This window comes from Lepidothrix coronata, unplaced genomic scaffold (genome assembly GCF_001604755.1).
Source record: "Lepidothrix coronata isolate B3197 unplaced genomic scaffold, Lepidothrix_coronata-1.0 Scaffold11, whole genome shotgun sequence".
Classification (NCBI taxonomy): domain Eukaryota; kingdom Metazoa; phylum Chordata; class Aves; order Passeriformes; family Pipridae; genus Lepidothrix; species Lepidothrix coronata.
In genome coordinates, this window is record NW_016690191.1 from 1,052,819 (window position 1) to 1,074,517 (window position 21,699).

General features: G+C 42.2%; 1 long non-coding RNA gene across 2 annotated transcripts in view; it reads left to right on the top strand.

Moving 5' to 3' along the window:
* Nucleotides 1-21,699, top strand: part of LOC108492512 — a 60,367-nt gene that overhangs the window by 2,458 nt on the left and 36,210 nt on the right. For both annotated transcript variants that reach the window (XR_001873128.1, XR_001873127.1), the window contains exons 2-4: nt 117-2,082; nt 4,873-4,994; nt 8,484-8,607. This is a non-coding gene — a long non-coding RNA (uncharacterized LOC108492512). The remainder of the gene's footprint in view (nt 1-116; nt 2,083-4,872; nt 4,995-8,483; nt 8,608-21,699) is intronic.

Below are 21,699 nucleotides of genomic sequence, written 5' to 3' on the forward strand. Positions count from 1 at the left end.
AAATCAATCAAACGAGCCTTTAAAACTAAATAGGTGGTGAGTTGCCTCTCCAGACAAAGTCACAGGAAGCGCCTCCCTCTCTTACGTTGTCTCTTCTGTTCCTCCTCTCTCTCCAGGTCATGATAATGGTACCCCATGGGCCTTTGTTGCCTCACTATGGATGCATTTTACTCTTATTTCACAGTACCTACAAGGAACAAGCAACTCCGCTGGATAAACACACATGGTTTCCTGTTCAAGTAACAAATTTTGTCCTTAGTTTAATATTTTCTGGTGTTCCCTGATACAGAAATTAGAGCTGCTTATATTTGCTGTCTGCTTCCAGAAGATCCAGTTGCTGCCTAAAAAACTCGTGGACACTGAGTACAACCAAGGCACAAACAGGCCTGAATTTCAGCTCTTTGCTGGATTGATTCTTAAGCCTGAGCACTTGATAAAACACTCAGTAGCAAAACCTCTTTGTCCAGCCTGAGGACAGCACTGGCAGACACCCAGCCCTTTCATGTGGGCAGAAATGAAATGCAGCAACATGTGCGCGTGTGACCAACCTGCAGAATCACCGAGGTTGGAGCTGTGTTTTTATGGTTTTCTTTTTCTTTACTAACGAGTCCCAGGGCATTTTGCAGAATGCACGTTGTAGCCATGGGCTGAGCCCTGTGCCCAGCTCGGGGCCGGGACGTGTTGGCATTTCAGCGCCAGCGACACTTTGCTCTGGTTGTTACAAGAGGAAGCAAAGAACAGAAGTTCCCCGTCTGAAACCGCGGGGGGAAATTTAGTGTGGTAGAATGTAATTATCCAAACTGGAACATGGCCAGGATCCTGGAGTTAATAACACCCTCTGCTCTTGCAAAAAGTGTCATAGGATCTTTAATGACTGTTAGTGGTCAGCGGGCTTCACATCACATCTCCAGGACTGATACTGAGCAGATCAGGAGTGCGGGTATTCCCATCTGTCGTGTATCACAAATATCTGCATGGCCTGTGGCTGCAGCCTTCAGGTTGAGGAGAGAATTGAGCTGAACAGCCAGGGAGGAGACATTAGTCTTAATGAAAATGATCCCATTAAAGGCAGATGACGTGCAGTTGATGAAGAACAGCTGAGATGTTCGCTGAAGTGCCCATAAGATAGTATTTGGGGTCCACCAAATCACCAAATCTTCAGTGACCATCAACATGGTGTAGTTCGGAGGAATGGAACAAAAAAAGGTTTACAGCATCCTCTGTGTAATAGGATCAATAGGATGTGGAAATCTGTAGTATGAATTTACCCTGATTTCTGTAGTACTGGGAACTATGTGCAAATGAGTTGGGAAGTGGGTGTAAGTGGTAAGATTGCGTTGTGCTAATTAGCCTGGCATTGATGAACTGTACAAAGCCTGGGAACTTCCACAGCAGGAAAGAGAGCACATCACAGAGAATCCCTTTCGTCACAAGTGACTTGTGCCACGGGACTTCAATTAAAAACCAGACCAGGCCACTTTTAATCGCTTTAATGAGAAATTACTTTTTAAAAAAAGATAATCTTTGTTAATCTGTCTGTCCTCTTCTAGCAGTGCAGCCCATCATGATGGGAGATGAGGTGCTAATTATCTGTCTTGGCTGCTTTTTCTGATCACAAGGTTTGTTATTCTATCCTGCACCTGGCACCACGGGCTCTGGTGTTTGGGATCAGTGGGCATTACTACAGTGCCAGCTGTAATAAAGAGTAGAAGGCCAACGATCCTGTATGTTGTTAAAATGAAGAAAGACTTGCACAGTTCTCCCCCTTTGTACATCCCAGTACATTGGTACTTACACCATAACAGTATTATCTCAGGGAATATAAGTCTGCTACAGGATATTGCCACTTTAACCACCTGAACTGCCTTTTAGTTCCAGTTTCAACTCAGTGTCAAAAATATTACCCTGTTTAAGATTAATTTGTGACAAAATGTCATATTAATACAGCTATATTTCCCAGGGGATAAATATGGCCTTTTGAAGAGCAGCCATGGCTGAGTGCTATATAGGACTATAGAGAATTATCAACAGGCTTTTGCCTTAGCAAATGTCATGCTACCAGAAGAATGGAGCAGTTTGCAGGTAAGTACAGTGTACGAACTGTTTTATTGTAAGAGGGAGGTTATGATATTTTCTTCCTATTAATCCATATCTCATCCCTAATTATATTAGCACCTCTCGGTGAGACCTGATTAAGAACCTGAGGAGGAAACTGTCAGTCGCCTATAAATCCATCAGCATTGTATCATGTTTATTTTTGGCATCTTAGCTATTTTGGGAGGTTGATGTTTACCTCGAGGGTTGTGTGTCATTGGTAGAATTACTTCTGATTTACACCAACAATGTAAATCAACTGTGTGCAATCACAGTTGAGCTCCCGGTGATGCTGAAGAGTTTATTTGTAAGGGGCTAAATCCAGCACCAGTTGTAAGCAACTGTAATTCCAGTGAAACCAATAACAGCTGCACCTGCATGTGCTAAGCCTGACTTTGAAACAGTTTATCAGGTATCTTCTTTGTAGTGAAGTAGAATAAACTTTGTATTTCATTGCACCTTGGGTACCCGTAGTACGCCTTGGATATGTCTGAACTATTGAAACCAAACTTCTTAACAGCTCTCAGATGTAAAGAAAAAGGAGATGAAAAAAAGTCCTAAAACTAATCTCTTGCCTCACAGCATTCCACCAAGATGACTCAGAAAATGACAAGGGAACCAGACTGCAAATTAGGCTCTAGTGCTTGTTGAAGACATTTGCCACCGGTTAAAATGAGTTATTGAAACAGTAAAGCCGAGGACTTCAGAGAAACTTTGATTGACAACAATAATTACAGCTATTCCTGCTCCTATAAGAAATACGGTGCAGGCTGGGCATAATAAATGTATGAAAATGATATTCAAAATCTGAGCAGAAGTAGATGCAGGTCCAAACAGTTTAAGTGTCTTCTATACAAATTTCTGTGCATTTTTATGTGTTTCAAGTAACAGTAGTTACAAGGCAGGTGTGTAGATTTGCTTTACATGGCTAGCCAGCTAAAGAAGCCTCTGTGAATAAAGGCTGCCTCGCACCCCGGTTGGGCTGTGTGGCAGAAGGCTCAGGCTGGGGGTTCTGCAGAGAAAATGCAGTTCATGGGGCACTGCCACCTGACCTTCGTGTGCTGTCTCTGGAGGAGATGCCTGATGATTGTTTGAGACACAACCAGATGTTGCCAGATTGGTCAAATGATTTCTTTTGTACCTGAGGACAACCCTGTGCTCAGCCTGAGCTTCCACAGTGTTCCTCATAGGCAGGGAGGAGACAGAGTTGATCTCTGTGGTCTTCTGTATCCGCACTCAGCTTGGTGCCTTAGGTGGGGAACTGCTGCAAAGACCTGAAACCAAGAGCACTTCTTTTTGGCTGACCAGGCTTACTCACATCTGACAGGTACATGCTACCAAGATCGGGCTTTTTTGCTGCCAAGAACAGGGGTGGGCACAAAAGGGTCAGGAGTACTTGAGTCTTAGATGTTCTTGTGTGCCTGTAGCAGTGCCATGATGGACTAACATGTAAGAATATAAAACAATGTTTTGTAGCCAGTAACCTTTGGTTTTGTCTCCCCAGCTTGATACCTGCCTTGCATTTCCTTCTCCTGCTGCTGCAATTACGGCTTTTACCAAAAGCCCCTGTACCTCTCCCACCCCTCTCACACAGGGAAGGCAGGCTTGTAGCTGTGCTCTGCTAGCAGGTGGTTCCAGTTGCTTCACTAGATGTTTCTGCTGAGAGAAAATGACTTTTTCCCCTCTTCCCTGTCCTGGTCTGAGAGCTGGGTTCATTTTATGACACCAGGCAAAGGGTGGAAGGAGACAGCACTGTAGCTGACCCTTCTGACAAGGCCACAGCAGTGCCAAGAAAGTGACTGGAGACCAAGGCTTGGCTTTATTAAGCCCGTTAGATCTCGTTGCTGGAAGTTGTTCAGCAGGGTTCACATTCACAGGGAGAGGGAAAACAAAGAATTGGTCAATCCACAAGTGCCAAGAAAGAGTTAAATTAATGGAGGAAAAGGAGAAAAAAACCCACTCTTAATGCTGGAGAAGGACTCTGCTGGCTTACTTATCAGGTTCATGCTGAGCCCAGTCGTAATTGGAATGTACCCTTTGTAAAGTTTATTGGGTCCTGGGGCAGCTTGTTACTGAACCGGTCAATTAATCTATTTTTTTTTTTAATGAGTTAGGGGATTTCCTTTTGTGGAAAATCACCAGGAAACCTGACCAAATGCCCACACCTTGGGGAAAGCGTGGCCTTAACATATAGAAAACCCTTCCTCCACAATTAGGAGAGGAAATAGACACCTCCCCTTATGGGCAGCATATTTGACCAATCCAGGGACAAAATAAATGGCATTTCACCACTGACTTGCAGGTTGTCGAAGGAGGATCACCATGAAACAAGATTACTTGAATGCAGCTTGGTGTTGAAGGAAATAAAACTGTTGAGTCTCCCTGCTGAGAGACAAATGATTTCCATTTAAAAACCTGTTTGTTCCATGCTGTAACTCCCAATGTAGCAATAATTAATGATATCAGAAGGTTACGAAAGACATTCTGTTGTGCTTGCTCTGTTCTAGGCATGAAATTGGATTAACATAAAGATAAACTTAGACTTTAAATCTGTTGAGGAAATCAGTAATTATGTCAAAATTCACAAATAGTAATCTGTTTAACTGTGGCAGGATACTGTTCATCTATCAGCAAAACATCCTGCCTTGTCAGAATTCCATTGAAAGGTTAGTTTCTTAAAATACTTGGATTTTCCAGTGATAGAATTTTGTGAATATGCAGCTTATTGAGTAAACACAAACAATCTTACCTCTGGAAACATAGTTATTTCTGTTTCAGTGGCATCCAGCCAGTACCCTCTCATGAGGAAGAATCAATTTGCAAGGTATTGAGTAAGTCCTTGGGCTATGCTGTGGAGAGGTGACCACCCATGAAAGCCACTGACATGAAAAAAATGCAAGGTATGGCAGTGCATACTCATTAAAAGAGCACCTTTGCTGCAAATGAGCACGTGGAAACACTATTGGCTTTAGGGACAACCAACAGGACAGTTACAAGGGCTCTGAATTTAATTCAGGTAGAAATTCACTGGGAAGGGGAAGGGAGTCCATCTCTTGTCTTCTCAGATATTTCTTGACTCCAGTGCTGGCCCTGGTTCTGCTGTAGCTAGTTTTAATCTGACTGCTGTAAAACCCATAGAGTTATGTGTGAATATGTGTGCAGTGATTCAGCCTGCAGTGAAACCTGCTCAGGTGTAGCTTTGTTGCTACTCATCCTCCTGGGGTGGAAGTTGGGCTTGGTACAACTACTAAAATTGCAGTCTACCTTCCCATTGCAATTTAGAGTTACCCTGAGGGAACACAGTTAGCTTTGAGTGCCCATTTAATTAAGTAGCCTGGTAGTGCAATTGTATTAGAAATAGGAAAAATAACCTTCAGTGCTAGATTCCCTTCTCAGTGGAAATGGAGGTGGTGAGCACATGTATAAATTTATTAGGAATGGTCCTCAATAACACTGACCATGAAATGTGCATCTAAAACCACTTGAAGCTTAGAAATCTGTCTAGTGCAAGACAATTACAGTAGTTTCATTCTTTCTCCATTCATTTAAAAATGCAGGAAAAAAAAAGGTTTCAGATCAGAAAGGTGTTCAGGAGGATGAGAAAGCCGTTTTTATAGTCAGGTGTTGATGGGGCATCACAGAGATGGTATCATCTAAAAGGCTGGCAAGTCTCTTAGTAAAATGTTACTTTCCTTTTGTGCACAAAAAAGGTCTGTTTGTAGCATCAAGTGAGTATCAGGTGAGAAAGGTGAGTTTTGCAGCTGCTGATTGTTAGGAAAACCTAAGCTGAAGGCTAACAGGTAACTCCAGTATTTTGCTGAGCAGGTCTTAGAGCAGAAAAATGGATTTTTTTGCCCTTAGATAGAAAAAATATAATAAGGAAATATTTTTACAAGTAATAAGCATTTTAATGTGTTTGCATAAAGTAAAACAAACAAACAAAAAAGCTTTTTATATATAAACCAACCATGTCTAGCCTCTTCACCTGTTCTTCACTGAAGAAGTGAAGTCTGTGGTGAAAAGGAGTATACAACCTCCATAGGTATTTCCTGTAGCCATGCAGTGGTTTCTCAATTCCTCAGAATCTCTTATTCTGCTTAACTGCACATAAAGTTGACTCCTTTTTCAAGTGGGGAATTACCTGGTTGCTCTACTCTAAAAATCCCTTTCACTTTTTTGAATATGTTTATCAAATCTCCCTCTTCTGTTTTCTGGATGAGCTGTCATCTTGGTAGACGTGAAGAAAGAGGGGTTGAAAGCACAGAGTGGCTGTGGATGTGTTTTCCACTCGGATGCAGGGACAGGCAGAGACAGGTCTGCATGTGGCTGATCCGTGGACAGAACGTGGCTTTTCCACGTCCTGGCTCAGGGAGTCCAACCAACACCCCCCTGTGCTGTGCCATGGGGGTAAGGTGGGTGTTTCTGCACAGAAACTGGAAGGAAAAGGACAGGCTTAACCTGTGCTGATAATTGCAAGACGCTTCTTGCTGTTCTTGACTTTAGTGAGAGCTACAAAATGTTTGTGTGTGGGAATTTTTAAAGTTTCTAATGTTTTTAAAATATCCAGGCAAGTTTATATGAAATACTATGATGACCAAGTTGAACATAAAGGTACTGCTTCATTATTCTTCATTTTACTACATACTACTTCTCTTTACCAGTTTCTTTTCAATTTTTCCTATGCCCCTCTTTTCTTTTTCATAGGCTGCTTGCATGGGCTCAACCATAAAATCATCTCTCTCTAAAAGAAACATCCTTCTATTTATTGTGTCTGTTTTTTATGACGACTTTTACTTTGAATTTACTTTATTTAACAATGCTCTATTTCTTTCCTTTCAGTACATTGTAACTGCTCCTTCCTGTGTCATTTGGAACTGGCCAAAGTTGGCAGATCTCAAATTTCTTTTGCCTCTTTGAAACGTGCAGATTCTTTCTCCTTCAGTGATAATGGGCATTGTGTTTCCTTAGAAATATTTTTGGGGCCTATTATTCCTCAGCCACTTCAGTTGGCAAACTGAAGGCTTGGAAACAAATTAGCTTGGATGGCAGCCCAAGCTGTCAAAATGAGCCTTCCATTCATTACTGAATCATCCACCTCCTGCATTTAGATCTTCAGCCCCACTTTTCCAGTAAGCTTCTCAGTTGAGTTCTTGGAATTCTTTCTTCTGTCACTTTTGAACTAACTACTCCAGTCTACTTCATTTACGACCACACAGCAAAGCTACTTCCCCATTATCTGAGAGGAGTGAACTAATACACCAGTAGAGAGGGCACAGCTGGTCATTGGTTTTGGTAGAAGACATTACAATTATATTTTTCTCACATATTATTTCTCTATGAGTTACCTGAGGCCGAGGCCTTGATCATTTTGTCAGGCAAGAAATTCCAGGTGGGAAAACTGATTACTACACAAGTGTCATTAAAATCATATTATTAGTCCTGCTCTGAAATGATTTGGGGATGAGGTAGGAAGGTCTTATATGTTTATGTCCCTTAAATATTCTTCCCCACTTCTTTCTGGGGTTTGGGTTGGGGTTTTTTGTGTGACTTTTTTCTGCCTTTTTTTTTTTATTCTCCCCTGTCTTTGCCAACAAACATTTTCTCAGAGGAATAAATCTCTCAGAAATATCGTGTAGCACCTTTTCCCCTCTTCTCCCTTGGTGTCAATATGTACTTTGTAAAGGGAATTTTCAGAACAAAATGTTTTAGTCTCAGATATGAATTCCCCCCCCACCATTTTAGTCAACTTTTTTGTGTTTCTATTTCAGGCAGTACTTTTTAAAATAGAAAAATTATTCTGATTGGTAGTGAAAGGTAATTAAAGCAAGTTAACAAGTTTGAAGGTTCCAGTACAACCTGAAAATAAGCTGGACTGTGTTGGGGAATTTGTGGAGGAGAGTAGTATACAGGGAGAGGCATATCCTTGACACTCTTTCTATGGGGTAGACAAGGGAACTGGTGTAGAACTTGCTCCATGTTATCCCATCAGGAAAGACAAGAAGCCTTCAGATTTCTACTGAAAATTTCTCACAAAAGCCTATGAAGTTACCCTTGATTATATGGTGCAATTCTATCTGAATGAAATCCAACAGAAGGAAGTGAAAAGAAGCAAGTTTCTTGGCTGAAACCCACATTTTCCACATGTAGTGTTAATATTAAAGAATATGGAGAAATTACCCCTGGTAGTGCAGCTGTTGGGATGGGACGTACAGGAAGGAACAAGTGTCAAACCTTGTAAAGTTTTAAAAGATAAAGTTAGGAAAAATGCATATATTTATGGCAGAAAATGACCTTTAGTCCTTCATTACTGGGTGTGAGGCTGGTACAGAAAAGGTCTTAGATTTTTTTTCATGGGAAGGGTCTCAGCTTTATTTCTTATTTATCTCTAGAATCATATAGACCAGCATGAATTGGGACTTGGACAACAAGAACCTTGGACCACAAGGACTTCAGATACCCACAGAAACAAGGACTCAGATACCTGGAGAGAGCTGGGGAGGATTTCTAGGCTGTGTAAGTCTCAAGAAGGTACCTGTTCTCTTGGCCACTACTACCTTGTTTTGCTCTCAGGCAACATTTTGCTGCTTGGAGCTGCACTCTATATCAGGTATTGCTGATCTTCCTAAGCCCAGGTTGGACCAGTAACCCCAGCAATTCTACTTTTGCTGTGCTTGTCAGCAGGGAAGTGAAGAATAAGCTGAAAAAAGTGCTTTTTAGATTCAAGTTCAGTTGTAAATAACTGCTGCTGTACACAAAAAATCAGCATAATGATGGCATGGGATGAACTGAATATTGCACAAAGTGTAATAAACCTTGATTTTTTTCAAATAGCAGGACTCTTGAGAGATAGTAAAAGCAGATCATGAAGAAACAGGACACCCACATGCCTCTCTGTCACTGTCAATAGCAGTAGAGTTATCCATGGATGTGGCCTGAAACAGGTTCAGTGTCAAGGCAGCAAGAGCTTGAGGTTTCTGTGATTCTGCCATCAGGTGACAACAAATGCATTAAACATCAAATTGATAGGGAGAAGACAAGCACAGTGGGGCAAAGAGAGGTTTTCTGTGATGTACTGTGTAAAACAGGTAATTTTCTAAGCCATTTTTACTGTTCCCACATAAAGATGGATACTTGCACAACAATGAGTTAGCAAAGAAAATTTGATTGCTGTTGCACTTCTTGTGATGAAAGTTCATCTCTTTTTTCCTTAACCAACTTCTCTGGAATTCTGACACAATTATAATTCTGTTACAAAAATAAAAAAGTTGTTACTGGAAAATTTTATAGGATTGTTCTTCTAAGTGAGGTAAGTCTATTTTCCTTTTTTGTCATGCAAGAATGTTGCCTCCCCAAATTAAATAGGCATTTAGCATAAATACACTGTGGTGATTATTGCAATTCAGGGACTAACGATTTCCTTTTTCTCCAGCTTTCCTGCTATGCAGTTGGTTGTGTTTCCACACTTATGGTGGTGAATTAACTCCCTGTGGATAATAGAGCTTCACTTGCAGCAGATGTCAAGACTCTTAATCAGAATTTAAGTAGCTTCAATTACATTTACTTAATTCACTTTGGAAGTGAAGTAAGTTAAATTGAATTAGGCCTGCTTTAATTCTGAATGAGTCCACATAGATATTCAATGCATTTTAGCTAATCTGTTCTAAAAAATAATTCAGAATCTGTTTGCAAGTGCTCTCCAAAGTACAGATACAGAGTCTGGGGGTGCTGGAGATAAGGGGTAGGGAGGACAGATAATGCTGGGTATGAAAGAGGTGGCTGAGAACATTTAGATGCAATGATGAGTGTAATTCTGTAGCAAACATGAACTGTATTTGGCCACAGTGCACAAAATCTGGATGTTTTTGTGCCACCTTAGAATGAAATGAATTCAAATTGCAGCTGCCTCAAGCCTGGGTCTGAAAGCAGTGGGCTCTATGGGATGCAACTGTGATTAAAGTCACTGAAATTGTAACACATAGACAGGCAGGATGGTATGTGAAACCAAAAATTTATCTCTTCCTTTATCTGTTATCCACAGTGGTCAACTCAGAGCTTCTGAGAAGGATAAAACTATGTACTAATCCGTGGTACATTCCTCTGGCAGAAGTTAGCAGGGGCTCAGGATTTCCTGAGGCAGAAATGGAGCTTTGGAGCAATTATTAATTGCTCATAATGGATTTTTCCCTATGAATTGCACTTTAGCACTTTACTAAACCAGAAATGTTTACTCTTATCTGTATGATTTCTGTCATTTGTATTCCCTACCCGTCCTTTGTATGTAGAATGCAGTTCTGGGATTAATCCTACAGGTATGTGGCCAGTGTGACTATTTCCTGTAAGTTAACAACAAAATAGAAAATGGCCTTATGCAGCTTGCAAAGTTCTGATCCACCCATGTCTTGAAGGAGCACAAAGTGCTGGTCATCCTCTCCCAAAAAGGACATGATAGAAAAAGAGAAGATACAGAGGAGGGCAACGAGGATGTGCAGAGTTCTAAAATTACTTTCTGAGAGGATTAAATAAAACAGGCCAGTTCAGTTTGGAAGAGAGACAAGTAATACAGGTGTGTGTAAAGTCATAAATGGCATGGGAAAAATGAACTGGAAATGACTATTCCCTGTTACAACGTAGGAGTAAAGGGCAGTGAAGGGAATTTTAAGGCAGCTACTTTAGACCAGAACAAAAAGAAGTGCTTTTTCACACAGGGCATAATTCAGTTGTGGAACTTATTGCTGACAGATATGGATTCAAGAAGCAATTAGACAAATTCATGGAAAATAGGTCCAGCAGGGGCTGTTAAACACACTGATGCAGATGCAACCTCTGGCTCAGGAAATCCCTTCATGGCAGATTGCCAGGAGCTGGAAGGTGGAAGAAGCAGCACTCCAGGCCTGATGTGCTTCTCTGTTCTTTCTCTGAGTGACCACTTTGGGTTGCTGCTTAGTGTGGGTTTCAGGCCTCAAGGGAAGATTGTGCCCCTTAGGCTTTTCCTTATCCTTTCTTGGGCATTGCTTGTACTCCACGTGTTACATCATTTAATTCCCTTTCTTTATTGGGCTGTGTTATGTTTTGGGGATTTGATGTTTGACAATGGTGGAATTGTACAGTGTGAAACATGAAGTATCAGCCTGCTTTCATGACAGTACAGTGATGCATAAGCCACCGTAATTAACCCTGTGGCAAAACACGTGGGTTCCACATCCCCGTCCCTGCCCACATGGATGAAATGGGAAAGATTAGCATTTCAGTGCTTACAGGAAGCTCTGCGATTGAGGGTCTGGCAGAAAAACAGAGAGAATGAGTTCCAAAGTACCTACCATTAGACCTCCATCCTTTTAAACCACCAGAGGTTACCAGTCACTGGTGGGACTGTCCAGACTGCCTAGCACCATTATAAAGAAAGGTGATGCATTTCTAGACTGGACTTTCCTGTCATAATTTCCAGTTTGGATTGCATTAATTCATCTGTAGAGGCTGAGTTAAGGCAGAGAGATTGTTTGGCTGGAATCATGCCCCTGAAATGGAGAGCAGCAGAGAAGTGGCCCCTGCCACAGCTGTGTGATAGGAATGGGCAACACCAGGTACAGTCATGGAGACACAAAGCCAGCTCCTGCCTCGCTGCTAATTTCTTGCACAGCATCAAGAAAATCTTCTGTCCTTCAAAGAAACTGGTTCCCAAGGGTGAATATACCTCTGTATATTCAGGTGTAGAAAGACCACAGCTTCATCCCTTTGTCTGCCTTTTCATTTCTCTTGGGTTTGGGCTTCACAGAGCTCCACAAACCCACCAACTATAGATCAATGTACCTGATACTCTTATTAATGCTGTATTCAGGTTCCCATTCTATGCTGAATGATACCCCACTGGTTCTGGGGGAAAATCTTTGTCTTTTTCCTTCTGTGACTAAGAAATGGCTCATGGTGCATTGAGCTCATAGATTCTCTTTGATTGCAAGTCTAACCTTTCAGCATGAGGCTGCTGGTGCAAGTGAAATCAAAAAGCCTTTGTGAAAGTGTCTTAACAAGCCATGGTGTGATCCTGTAAGCTCTCACCTGGCTCCCAGGCAGCCCAAGCTTGACCAGGTTCTTATATATTCCAGAAGGCTGCTAAAAGGTGGTTTCAGGCGTATTGTGCTTTCTGATTACTTGCCCCAAAATAATTAAAACCTTGGTTTTGCACTCCCAGAGTGTTTTTTCCTAACACTGCCTAGATGAATCACATGCTGTTTTTCTTAACCCAAAGGGGAGAGATTTGGAGTCACACTGTGATAACTCCTGAGTACAATAAACAGGAAAAAATAAAGGCAACCCCTTTTCTCATCACAGCCTCCTGAAGGGAAAACCACAAGTGCTCGACTGACTTTGCAGAATGAAAACAGTTGATACTCAGAGCCTGCTCTAAGTGTGGGAGAATAAGAAAAACTATATTCAGGTTAAATAAAAGTGAGATATCTGCCATATACATGAGCCTGTTCCTCAGGGAGGAACTCACCACTTTACACTGTAATACCTGTATGCACTGGCCTGCCTTCATCCTGAGTGCTTGCAGCTTTTGCATTTTTGTCATCTAAAAGCTGCTGCTCTGTCTACATAGTACTAAGGAAGAATGGAAAGCTCTTCTGTGACTTTAAAAGTGCCTAAATCAATCAATAAATATTGGTTTTAATGAGTGTTAGGTGCCCCACAAGCCGTATTGATGTGAACTTGGGAGAAAAAGAAAAGCCTTGAGAGATGCAGGTTCTGTTCCCCCAGGAGGTGTTCAAGTGTACTTACTTTCCTGGACTTTTGGCTTTTATAGTGAAAATAAGCCCCTAAATTCCTTTGAAGAGCTGAGCTTCTATTAATTTAATCAGAAGAGATGGTGGTGCCTGTATGAGACTGCTGCTAGGGCTACATTAATAACTTATCATTTTTTTCAGCTAATCTTCCTGTTTAGCAGGGTTTAGAGTAGTGATAGTGGGGGTCAGTGACTTTCCAGAGATCCCACAGTGGGACTGTTGTAGGACTGTAGTAAGAACCCAGGCCCATCATTTCTGAGGTCTGAGCACCACATGCTGTTTCTTTTCAGGCTGGCTGTTGATTTAAAATACAATAATTACCAATAACTAGGCAATGCTAATGAGGCATCTTGCAGGAGGGTGAGCTGTGTAAAAGCAATCCATAATGAGTCCTGCCCGGTTCAAACAAATCTACCTGCTCTTTTGTGTACAGAGGAGAGGATTTTCTATCCATGGGTGAACTCTTCCAAAGGGAGATACTGAGAAAAGGGAAGGACAGTTGGGCTGTCAGATGCTGCAGTGTAGGGGGGAAAAGTAGCAGATATGTGCAGTGTATGTTCATGAGCAAGGGTACCTCTTAGGTTAATTATTAAGGCCAAAAATACATTGTCTTTGCTGTCTTGGAAGAAGTGGTGGGGGAAGGAGATGAGCTTGGCTCTCGTGGGCACTGTGAAGAGAGCAGGCTTGGGTGCCATGGTGAGATGGGGCACTCAGAGAGGGCCACCAGCAAAGAATTTCCAGGTCTGAGACTCTGTTCTCAACAGTTCAGCTGCTTCGCACATTGCAAAAATAATAATTATTGTTTTTTAGGAGCCTACCCTTCAGCTGGTGCCTCAGGTGCCTCTTGAGATTATACTATAAAGCAAATTGGGCTGCTGCACTCAATAAAGATATTTTTAATCTGTTTCAGAGCAACTACGTGACACTGAAGTCATTCTAAGGTTAAGTGGGAAGGAGTTAGTTCCTGGGAGCTGAGGTTGTAGGAGAAGTATATGTACAAACAGTGTCTTTCTTCAAATACAACCAGTTTTGAGGGTTATGCCTGTGCTTATTAAGGCAGAACAGTATGAAAAGAATTTGAAGATTGGAAGCAGATCTTAGTGTCTGCCCATTAAATGCCTGAGATGTGAGAACCAACTTTTTAAACTCTACTTTCATGATTGTCAAGTCTGTGACAGGTCACTGTTTAGTCTATTATCTTATCAGCTCGTGGCTACATATTCATTGGAGAGAGATGAGCTGTCCATTATATGTATTTTGTACTTTTATGATGAAAGATAATTTGTGTAAAAGCATCCAGAGCGTAGGCATTTTGGGATGCTTTTAACATATCAAAAGAATCTGATCTGTATCTGTCTTTTTCCTCTAGCCAAATTATTCACCAGGAATACTGATTCTTTTATTTCCTTTCCATTCACTTTCCATGCAGTCTCTGTTAAACACTTTTTTAAAAAATTTAATGTAATGTTATTTTTTATATAAAGGGAGCAGAACAGGGAGTGGAGGGTAAGACAAAAACCAAAGATATAGAAATAAGAGCTTTTTGGATTATCTTTTAAAAAAATCATTCTAATTATTTATTACATCAAATATTGATACAGAGGAAACATTTTTTGTTTGTTTATTTGCCAGATCGGGAAAATTCAAAGGACCAAAACAAACAATCTGGAAGAGACTGACTTCTTTATAAATCTCTACTTTGTCTTAGCCTAATGTTGAATTAATTAATCTTAGTATATGTCTCCAGTTGTCCAATAGAGAAGATGCTTCTGAAGCTGCCAGTTTGGAAGCTTGGGAGCAGTGTTTAGTAGCCAAGTGGGTCAGGTCTTGGGGTTGCAAATCTCCTTTTTCTGGAGATGTTTTTGGGGAAGCCAGAGCAGTTTGGAATGATGTGCATTCTTCCGAATCACATGGGATGGTGGAGATCTGGCACAATAAATTCTTTGACCAGAAAAAGATATTATTTTACTGGGAAACTGTCTTCTACCCCTCCTCCTTTTCCACGTGAGGAAATACACTGTTGCCATGGAGTTGTAGCAGCCTGGTATAATCATTTTGTAAACCTCTCAAAGTTTTAACCCTTTTTAATATGCCAATTGTCCCCTTTTTCTTCTTGGACAGGAACCCTCGAGTTCAAGCCTTTTGACAGCTCTCTTGCTTTCTTTGGTTTTTGTTGTTGTTGTTGTTGTTGTTTTCCAAGTTAAATTTCTTAGCTGTGTTTCCAAGGAAGCTGTGGATACCCAGGGCTCTGAAGACCAGAGATTAAAACCGTCATATAAAAGACCTTGGAAGGTTCAGAGAGTGTTAGCCTGGTAATGATTATTTTAGTGGTTATTTTATTTAATTTCAGATGTTTTACAGAGGATATGCAATGTGTCTAATATATTGTCTTGAGGAATATATCAGGAATATATCATAGGAATGGCTCATATATGGTTTCATATAGCAATGGAATTCATAGCTGTGAGCTTCAAGTGTTTTTTTGTGCTCAGGGTCTTTGTGTTTTAAGAAAATACTTCATGCCCTTATAGCACCTTTTGCTCCCAAGGGTTTGCTCCTGATCTGTCAAGGTGAGGAGTAACTACTTGATTTCAATCAGAGATTCATGGCAGTGTAAATCCATGGCGAGATCAGTCACTGGCTCAATCAGCTGAGTTTTCCCAACAAGCTTTAACTGAGATCTGCAGGAGCCAGCCAGGAAAAAGGAATCATTTCAGTGGGAAAAGGAGGATAGTGAACTTCCTCTGCTCTGGGTCCTTCCTCCCTCCTTTCCCTCTGGTTTGGGTTGATGATCACGATGTTCTCCCTGAGTCTCATCTTCCCACCGTGTTGCTTCTCCTGATTTCTGGTTCCCCTGCTCAGTTCCCTCATCCCTCTTCTCCCTTCTCATCCTAAAGACACAGAGTTATCAGCTCAGGCTGCTCCCTGAGTTCACCCTTGCTCTCCCCCAGTGTACCTGCAGCCCAGGGACGATTCCATAGCTCTTCCTAAGCTCCTTTTAACTCCCTATGGCTCATTTCTTGTTGAATCCAGTCTCTTACTCATTGATCTTTTGGGTTTGCGTGAGGTTTTGGACTGGCTTCTCCAATTATTACCTTCATTCAGAGAGCCATCCATCACAACAATTAACCAGCTCTCCTTCCCATTCCAATCAGGAAAGGTGTTCCAATCACTCCATAAGTGCTTGCTTTACATGCAAAAGTGCATGTCTGCATTTTGCCTTCAGTAAATAGTGCTGCATTTTTAATGAGCTTGTCCCTAAGTAACAGATTGTGCCGCCAAATGCTTTAAATTTCTGTCTTTTCAGATTCTAAAATAAGTTTTTGCTGACTTTTTGTTGGTAATGGCTGAAGGGGATGGTTTTCAAAATATGCATGGCTAGCACCAGCTGAAGATTGCTTTTTATTTTACTCATGCTGAGTGTGCTGGCTCTTTTCTCTCATTTATCCCAGGGAAGCTTGTTTAAATGTCCCTTGCATGCTGTAATTGAATCCACTGTAGGATCTCAGGCTTGTAGCATCTTTCTTTGGGCCTCTGGAACTTCCTGGGGGTGAAAATCTCTGTTTAATGATGAACTTTGCAGTCTGAAGCCTTGTGTGAGAGACTACCCAAGGAGTGAGACAGGAAATATGTTGCTGTGTGCCGTTTTAATTCAAGAGGTAAATGAGGGCACCGTGGGTCACGGCCATGGGTGTCAGCTTGAGGCTGAAATGCGCAGCAGTTTGAACAACAGCATATGTGGAGCCTCTGCCCAGAGCTTGTTCTGAGCTGAGAAATCGGTGTGAAGAGAAACGTGCTCTTACTCTTTAGTTTCTGAAGGAGATTTGGCAACGTAAAATCCCAAGGGTGCAGTGGTGCCTTTTGAATTAAACTCGGAATCAGTGAGTTGAGTCTATTCAAATGTTCAGTTGTGGGGCCAACTTGCCATCTGATGTTACTCAACACTTTTTAATAAAGCCAGTTATCCTTCATGGATATCAACAAAGCCATACCGGCTCGTGCTTTTTAAGAATCCTTGCAAATATTTCATTTTAAGTGCTGTATTATGGAAATATATGTTTAGATATTTTTTCAAAATAGGGAACTAGAATAGTTTTGGGTGACATGTAAGAGGAAGCAGATTTCAGGGAGATTTTCAGGGGGTGGTTAATACATAGTATCATGTATAACCCTAATGTTAGGCCCAGAAGGTGTGAGGCCTGAGAAGAACAGCTTGTCACCTAAAGCCACTGTGAGCACAAGGCTGGGATGTAACTGAAGGAAGCAGAAAAGTGTAGCATTAATTTTATTTTTCATGGTGGTAATGGTTATTTTAATGTTTCAAAGTGAGGAAGAGCTAAACTTACTCATAGACATATGAGATATGGATCTGACCTGGTAGAGCACTGTAGCCTGATCAGGTTTCTGGCATATACAAGAAACTCTGGTATGAGACTGGAAGAAAGTCATGAACAAATTGTCTCCTGGGAGAGCTGAGGAGGGCCAGGATGAAAGGGAAAATAGGGGGAAGTGGAGAGAGAGAGAAAAAAAAGAAGTTGTGCAAGGTGCTGAATGTGAAAACAATAAGCTTTGATGTGATGAACATTGGCTGGGAAGCAGAAGGATCTGAGGATGGCAGAGAAGGTAGGTGACTCTGGATAAATGGACTGGAGGGGATGAGGGCAGAAGCCTGGAGGGGAGAAAGCTTCAGTGAGATGAGGCGTGAGATGAGTGAGCCTTGGCTGAAAGGCTTCAGCATTATAAATTGGGCAGGCAGATTTAATGGGAGCTTTGACGTCTGGGAGAAGAGGGAGGAAGAGCTGAAAATGCCCCTAAGAATATGGGTCTGTGAGAAGGACATCGCCACTGGCAATGTGGAAAGGAAGGAGAAAACTGCATTAACCCCCCAAGGCTGACAGTTCAGAGGCTGAAATTCTGAGCACACACGGGGGGGAGGCAGCGAGCACGACTGCCCCATTAAGCCCCTCTGGAGCTGGTGTAGCTTTTTCTTCGGTGGGAGGAGGGGGGGTCACACTTGTGTTAGGGCTCTGTGCCAGCCATGGGACTTGCTAGAGAGGTGGGAAGTAGGTATTTTAAGGCTAAAGTGTATTTCTACTCCCAGAGCAAAAGGGGATGTCAAGAAAATAATGTGGCTGTTTGTGGTACCAATTTACTCTGCACCTGAAGTATTGTTCTCATCTCATCCAGGACTCTGCCCTGGAGCTCTCTCTGTCCTGGCTGAATAACCCTGGTCCTGCTGCCTTCCAGGGCTGGATGTGCTTGTGTTCATGAGGAAGATGTGCCAAGGCAGTGCCTTTCCTCTATTGTGTGTGATACTGCAGTCAACCTTGAGTGCCTCCTTCCCTTGCTCTTCACCCCACCTGGTGAGGAGAATCTGGTCCTAGTCTTAAAGCTCTAAATCTGACTTGATGCTTTGAGAGAGATGCTCACCCCCATCATGTTGTGGGGCCTGGAAGTGTGCATGTACAAAGACATTCACTGGAGAGGCCTTGGGAACTCTGCTCCCCTTCTGGCACCACCCAGAGTTTTTCTGTCCTTTGGGTACACCACAAACAGCATGTTTTTCTTCCCTTTTTTTTTAAAAGTATTTTGTGGCTCTTCTTAGGCTACATGTGATGCATAGTATAGAACGTCAGCTGTGAGGAGGAGGCTAAAGTTGACCTGAGGACCCTGAACTTTTGTGTGCCTTTTTGATATGGATTTTCCAGGCTGTGAGTGTAACACATCTGGAGATCCCTTTTCCCTGCTCCTTCTCCAGAACTGGTGTGTTTGCTCTGGTTCACATGGACCAGAGGCTGCCCCTCTCCTTCATCCAAAAATGCACCTCAGCATCTGCGCCTGGTCCTGCTCAGCCTGACTCACCTCTGCAGGGCACTCATTTTCAGTGCAGCTGTTGTCAGTCTGAGTCTTTTAAACTCAAATTTTGATGCCCACAGTGTGTCAGTGCTTTCGAAAATCTTGGCTAAATGGCTTTATAAATGCAAGGAAATAAGATGGCAGATGTCAATATGGTGAAAATGTGAGTGTTCAGGGATATTAAAGGGTGGCATTTCTCAGGGAGCCTCTCCCACTCCTTTTTTTCTTTTCTGAGAATGCCCCATTTTTTCAACAAGCCAGTTTTCAATGCAGACATTGCAAGATCCTGGGTTAAATTTATCCTTTCCACAACTCCACCAACTTCAATAGAGTTGCACCAACACTTGTCCCATCTTTTGTGGCTGATTAATTTATGTTCATTTTACTTCTCCGGTGCCAATGAAAGAATTTAATAGACTCTTATTGTTCCCTGCAGATCCCCCCCTCTGTGCAGAGAGGCATCAAGCTCTGCTGTGGGTTGGCATTGTTGTTCTTCCTCTTTTTGATTTCCTTCATGGAACAGAAAGAGATTACACCAGGGGAGCTAACTGTGTACTTGGCTCTCCAGGGAATTCAATACACGCCTGCAATTAACCTGCATTGAACTGGCCGTTGGATGTTGCTATTCCTCCACAATAAACACAGATGGGAGGCAGTTTTGACTGAGTATTTGTATACTGCAGGTTGGCAGAGCTCAAGTCAAAATAAATACAATTTCCAGACGGTTGGGATCCTTGCCTCTCCTTTCTGCTTTTATTTATTTATTTATTTATTTTGACAGAGGAGGGGAAAAATCTGAATAGTATCCAAAAAAACTTCTTGTTTGGCCCCCAAAATAAATATTTCACCTAAAAGCTGAATTGATTTCAGATCTCAGCCCCATCAGTCTGTCAGGGAGACAGTAAAAGGGGAGAAAAATTTTAATCAGGATTTAGCAGGGAAAGCAATTCAGTGGGAGGGAAAGTACAGTTTGAATTGCACTTAATATCACAAGCTCTCATCTTGCTGGTGCTTGGAACATTGCACAGCTTTACTCCTCTCATGGGCAGCTTGAGTTCTGAGGATTGAAATAAGATTCTGAAGGTTTGTGGGCGAAAATACGTCTTTATGTGTTTCTCAGTCTAGAAAGTGAAGAGAATATGTTCCAGCTGAAATAGTTTTTTCTTTACTTGTTTGGGGAGGGAAGGCTGTGGGTTGGAAGAAGCACCTCATTAGCTATTAATTATTTTCCTCATTCACAAAACCAAGAAGTTTCCTCCATTCCCAAAAATGGGTTGTCAGTGGGAAAACCTGAGCTCTGGGAAGATTTAAAAAAATAAATTAAGAAAAAAAAAGCAAGCAAAACAAAGCACAGTTGTTAAGTTTAAAGAAATTGAGGTAAGCATATAAAAAAATCTGCCACCAGGGTCAGACTTGATGCCATGTGTATTTTTTTTTTTCATTAAAGGAGTGCAGATTTTGAGCCCGAGCTATTATTTCAGGTGACTTGAGGCCCTCCGGGGGCAGCAGTGAAATGGAAAAGAGCACGGCAGCCTGCTCTTGGAACTGATGCTCACTGAATCTGAAAGGTCATGTCATGTTTTCTGGCAATTGACTCAATGGGTTTGGATTCTACAACATAAGGTCGGGCCGTTTTCACTCAGCACATGTTTACTGGGGAATGTGCCTTCCAGTTGTTTTCACATTGACCTTATTACCCTGCCACACTGATGAGCCTGGCACAAAACCTCCTTTTTGTATTGCTGTGTGCACCACATTCCCTCTCCCTTTCCTGCCCAAAAACGTTGTTCCTTTGGGCTGCAGATGGAGGGTTTGGTGGATGCATTTCCCCCCCCTATCCTAAACCCCTGCTTCCCATGCCTCTGCTCCAATAGATGTGCAGAAGCCTTTGGAAGGACAAGAGGGTGCAATGGGATTAACTGATGTTTGGTTCCCAGATTTAGCCATAGGAAAGCTGGGGAGGAGAGGAGACACAGGCTCTGGGCTGTAAACACGAGCAGGAGGGTTCAGGGCATCTGATGTAGCATCCCTTCCCAGTGCTCCTGCTGTAGAGTTGGAAACACTGGGAGGGCTCACAGCCCAAGGCTGGGATGGGCTCCACGCTGAACAATGTTAAAAGGGATGGAGGCTGCACTTCCCTCTCCTCCTGGTAAATCTGCTCCCTCGTGCAAAATAGACTGGCCGAGCTTTGCAGGGATAAATAAAATACTGCTGCTATTTCTGCAGGCACATTGGCAGCTCTCTCTCCTTGCAGCCACAGAAGTTCTTGTGCTGAGAACACAATATGCGTCTCCACCACCTTTTCAGGCTTAAAAAAGTGTTATGGGCTTCTGTCAATTTTAGGAGTTATAAATTAAAGACGAGGAGTTTATTATTACTTGAACGCTCCCATGTCTTAAGCAGTTTGAGACAAAAAGGAGCTCAGACATTTGGAAAAAGTCATTGATAGAGGGAAGGAAATAAGCCCGTGAGTGCTTTCTTATGAATGCATTGCTTAACCTTGTCCTGCCACCCACTTGTCAACCCTGGCTGCCCCAAGAAGAAAAAAATGCTGCAGTGCTTCATCATTGTTTGAATATTGCTCTTTCAGTAAGGTCAGAGCAGACTTGCAGCAAATCCACAAGTCAGAGAGTGAGGCACACTGTGATGTTACATGGGAGTGTCAGGACCTTCAGAGATGAGAGGTTTGGTTCTGGCTTGGACTTTGCTGTCTGAGCATGGCACTGACAGGTTATTTTTGGAGACAACTTCACAGTCTGCTGATCAGAAACACCGTGTAAGACCTAGGGATCAGTTATTACCTTGGGCATGTTTCTGTCGATAAAATGAGAGCCTGCTTTGAGAGAGGCTTCCAGAGTGGCTGTTACAGCCACCAGGGTGGGGGCAGTGTCAGTGGTCCTTGCCACTGACCAGCTTGACTTCAAAGCAAAAAATGTCCTAGTCATTATTTGCCATCAGGATAGCTTCTGTC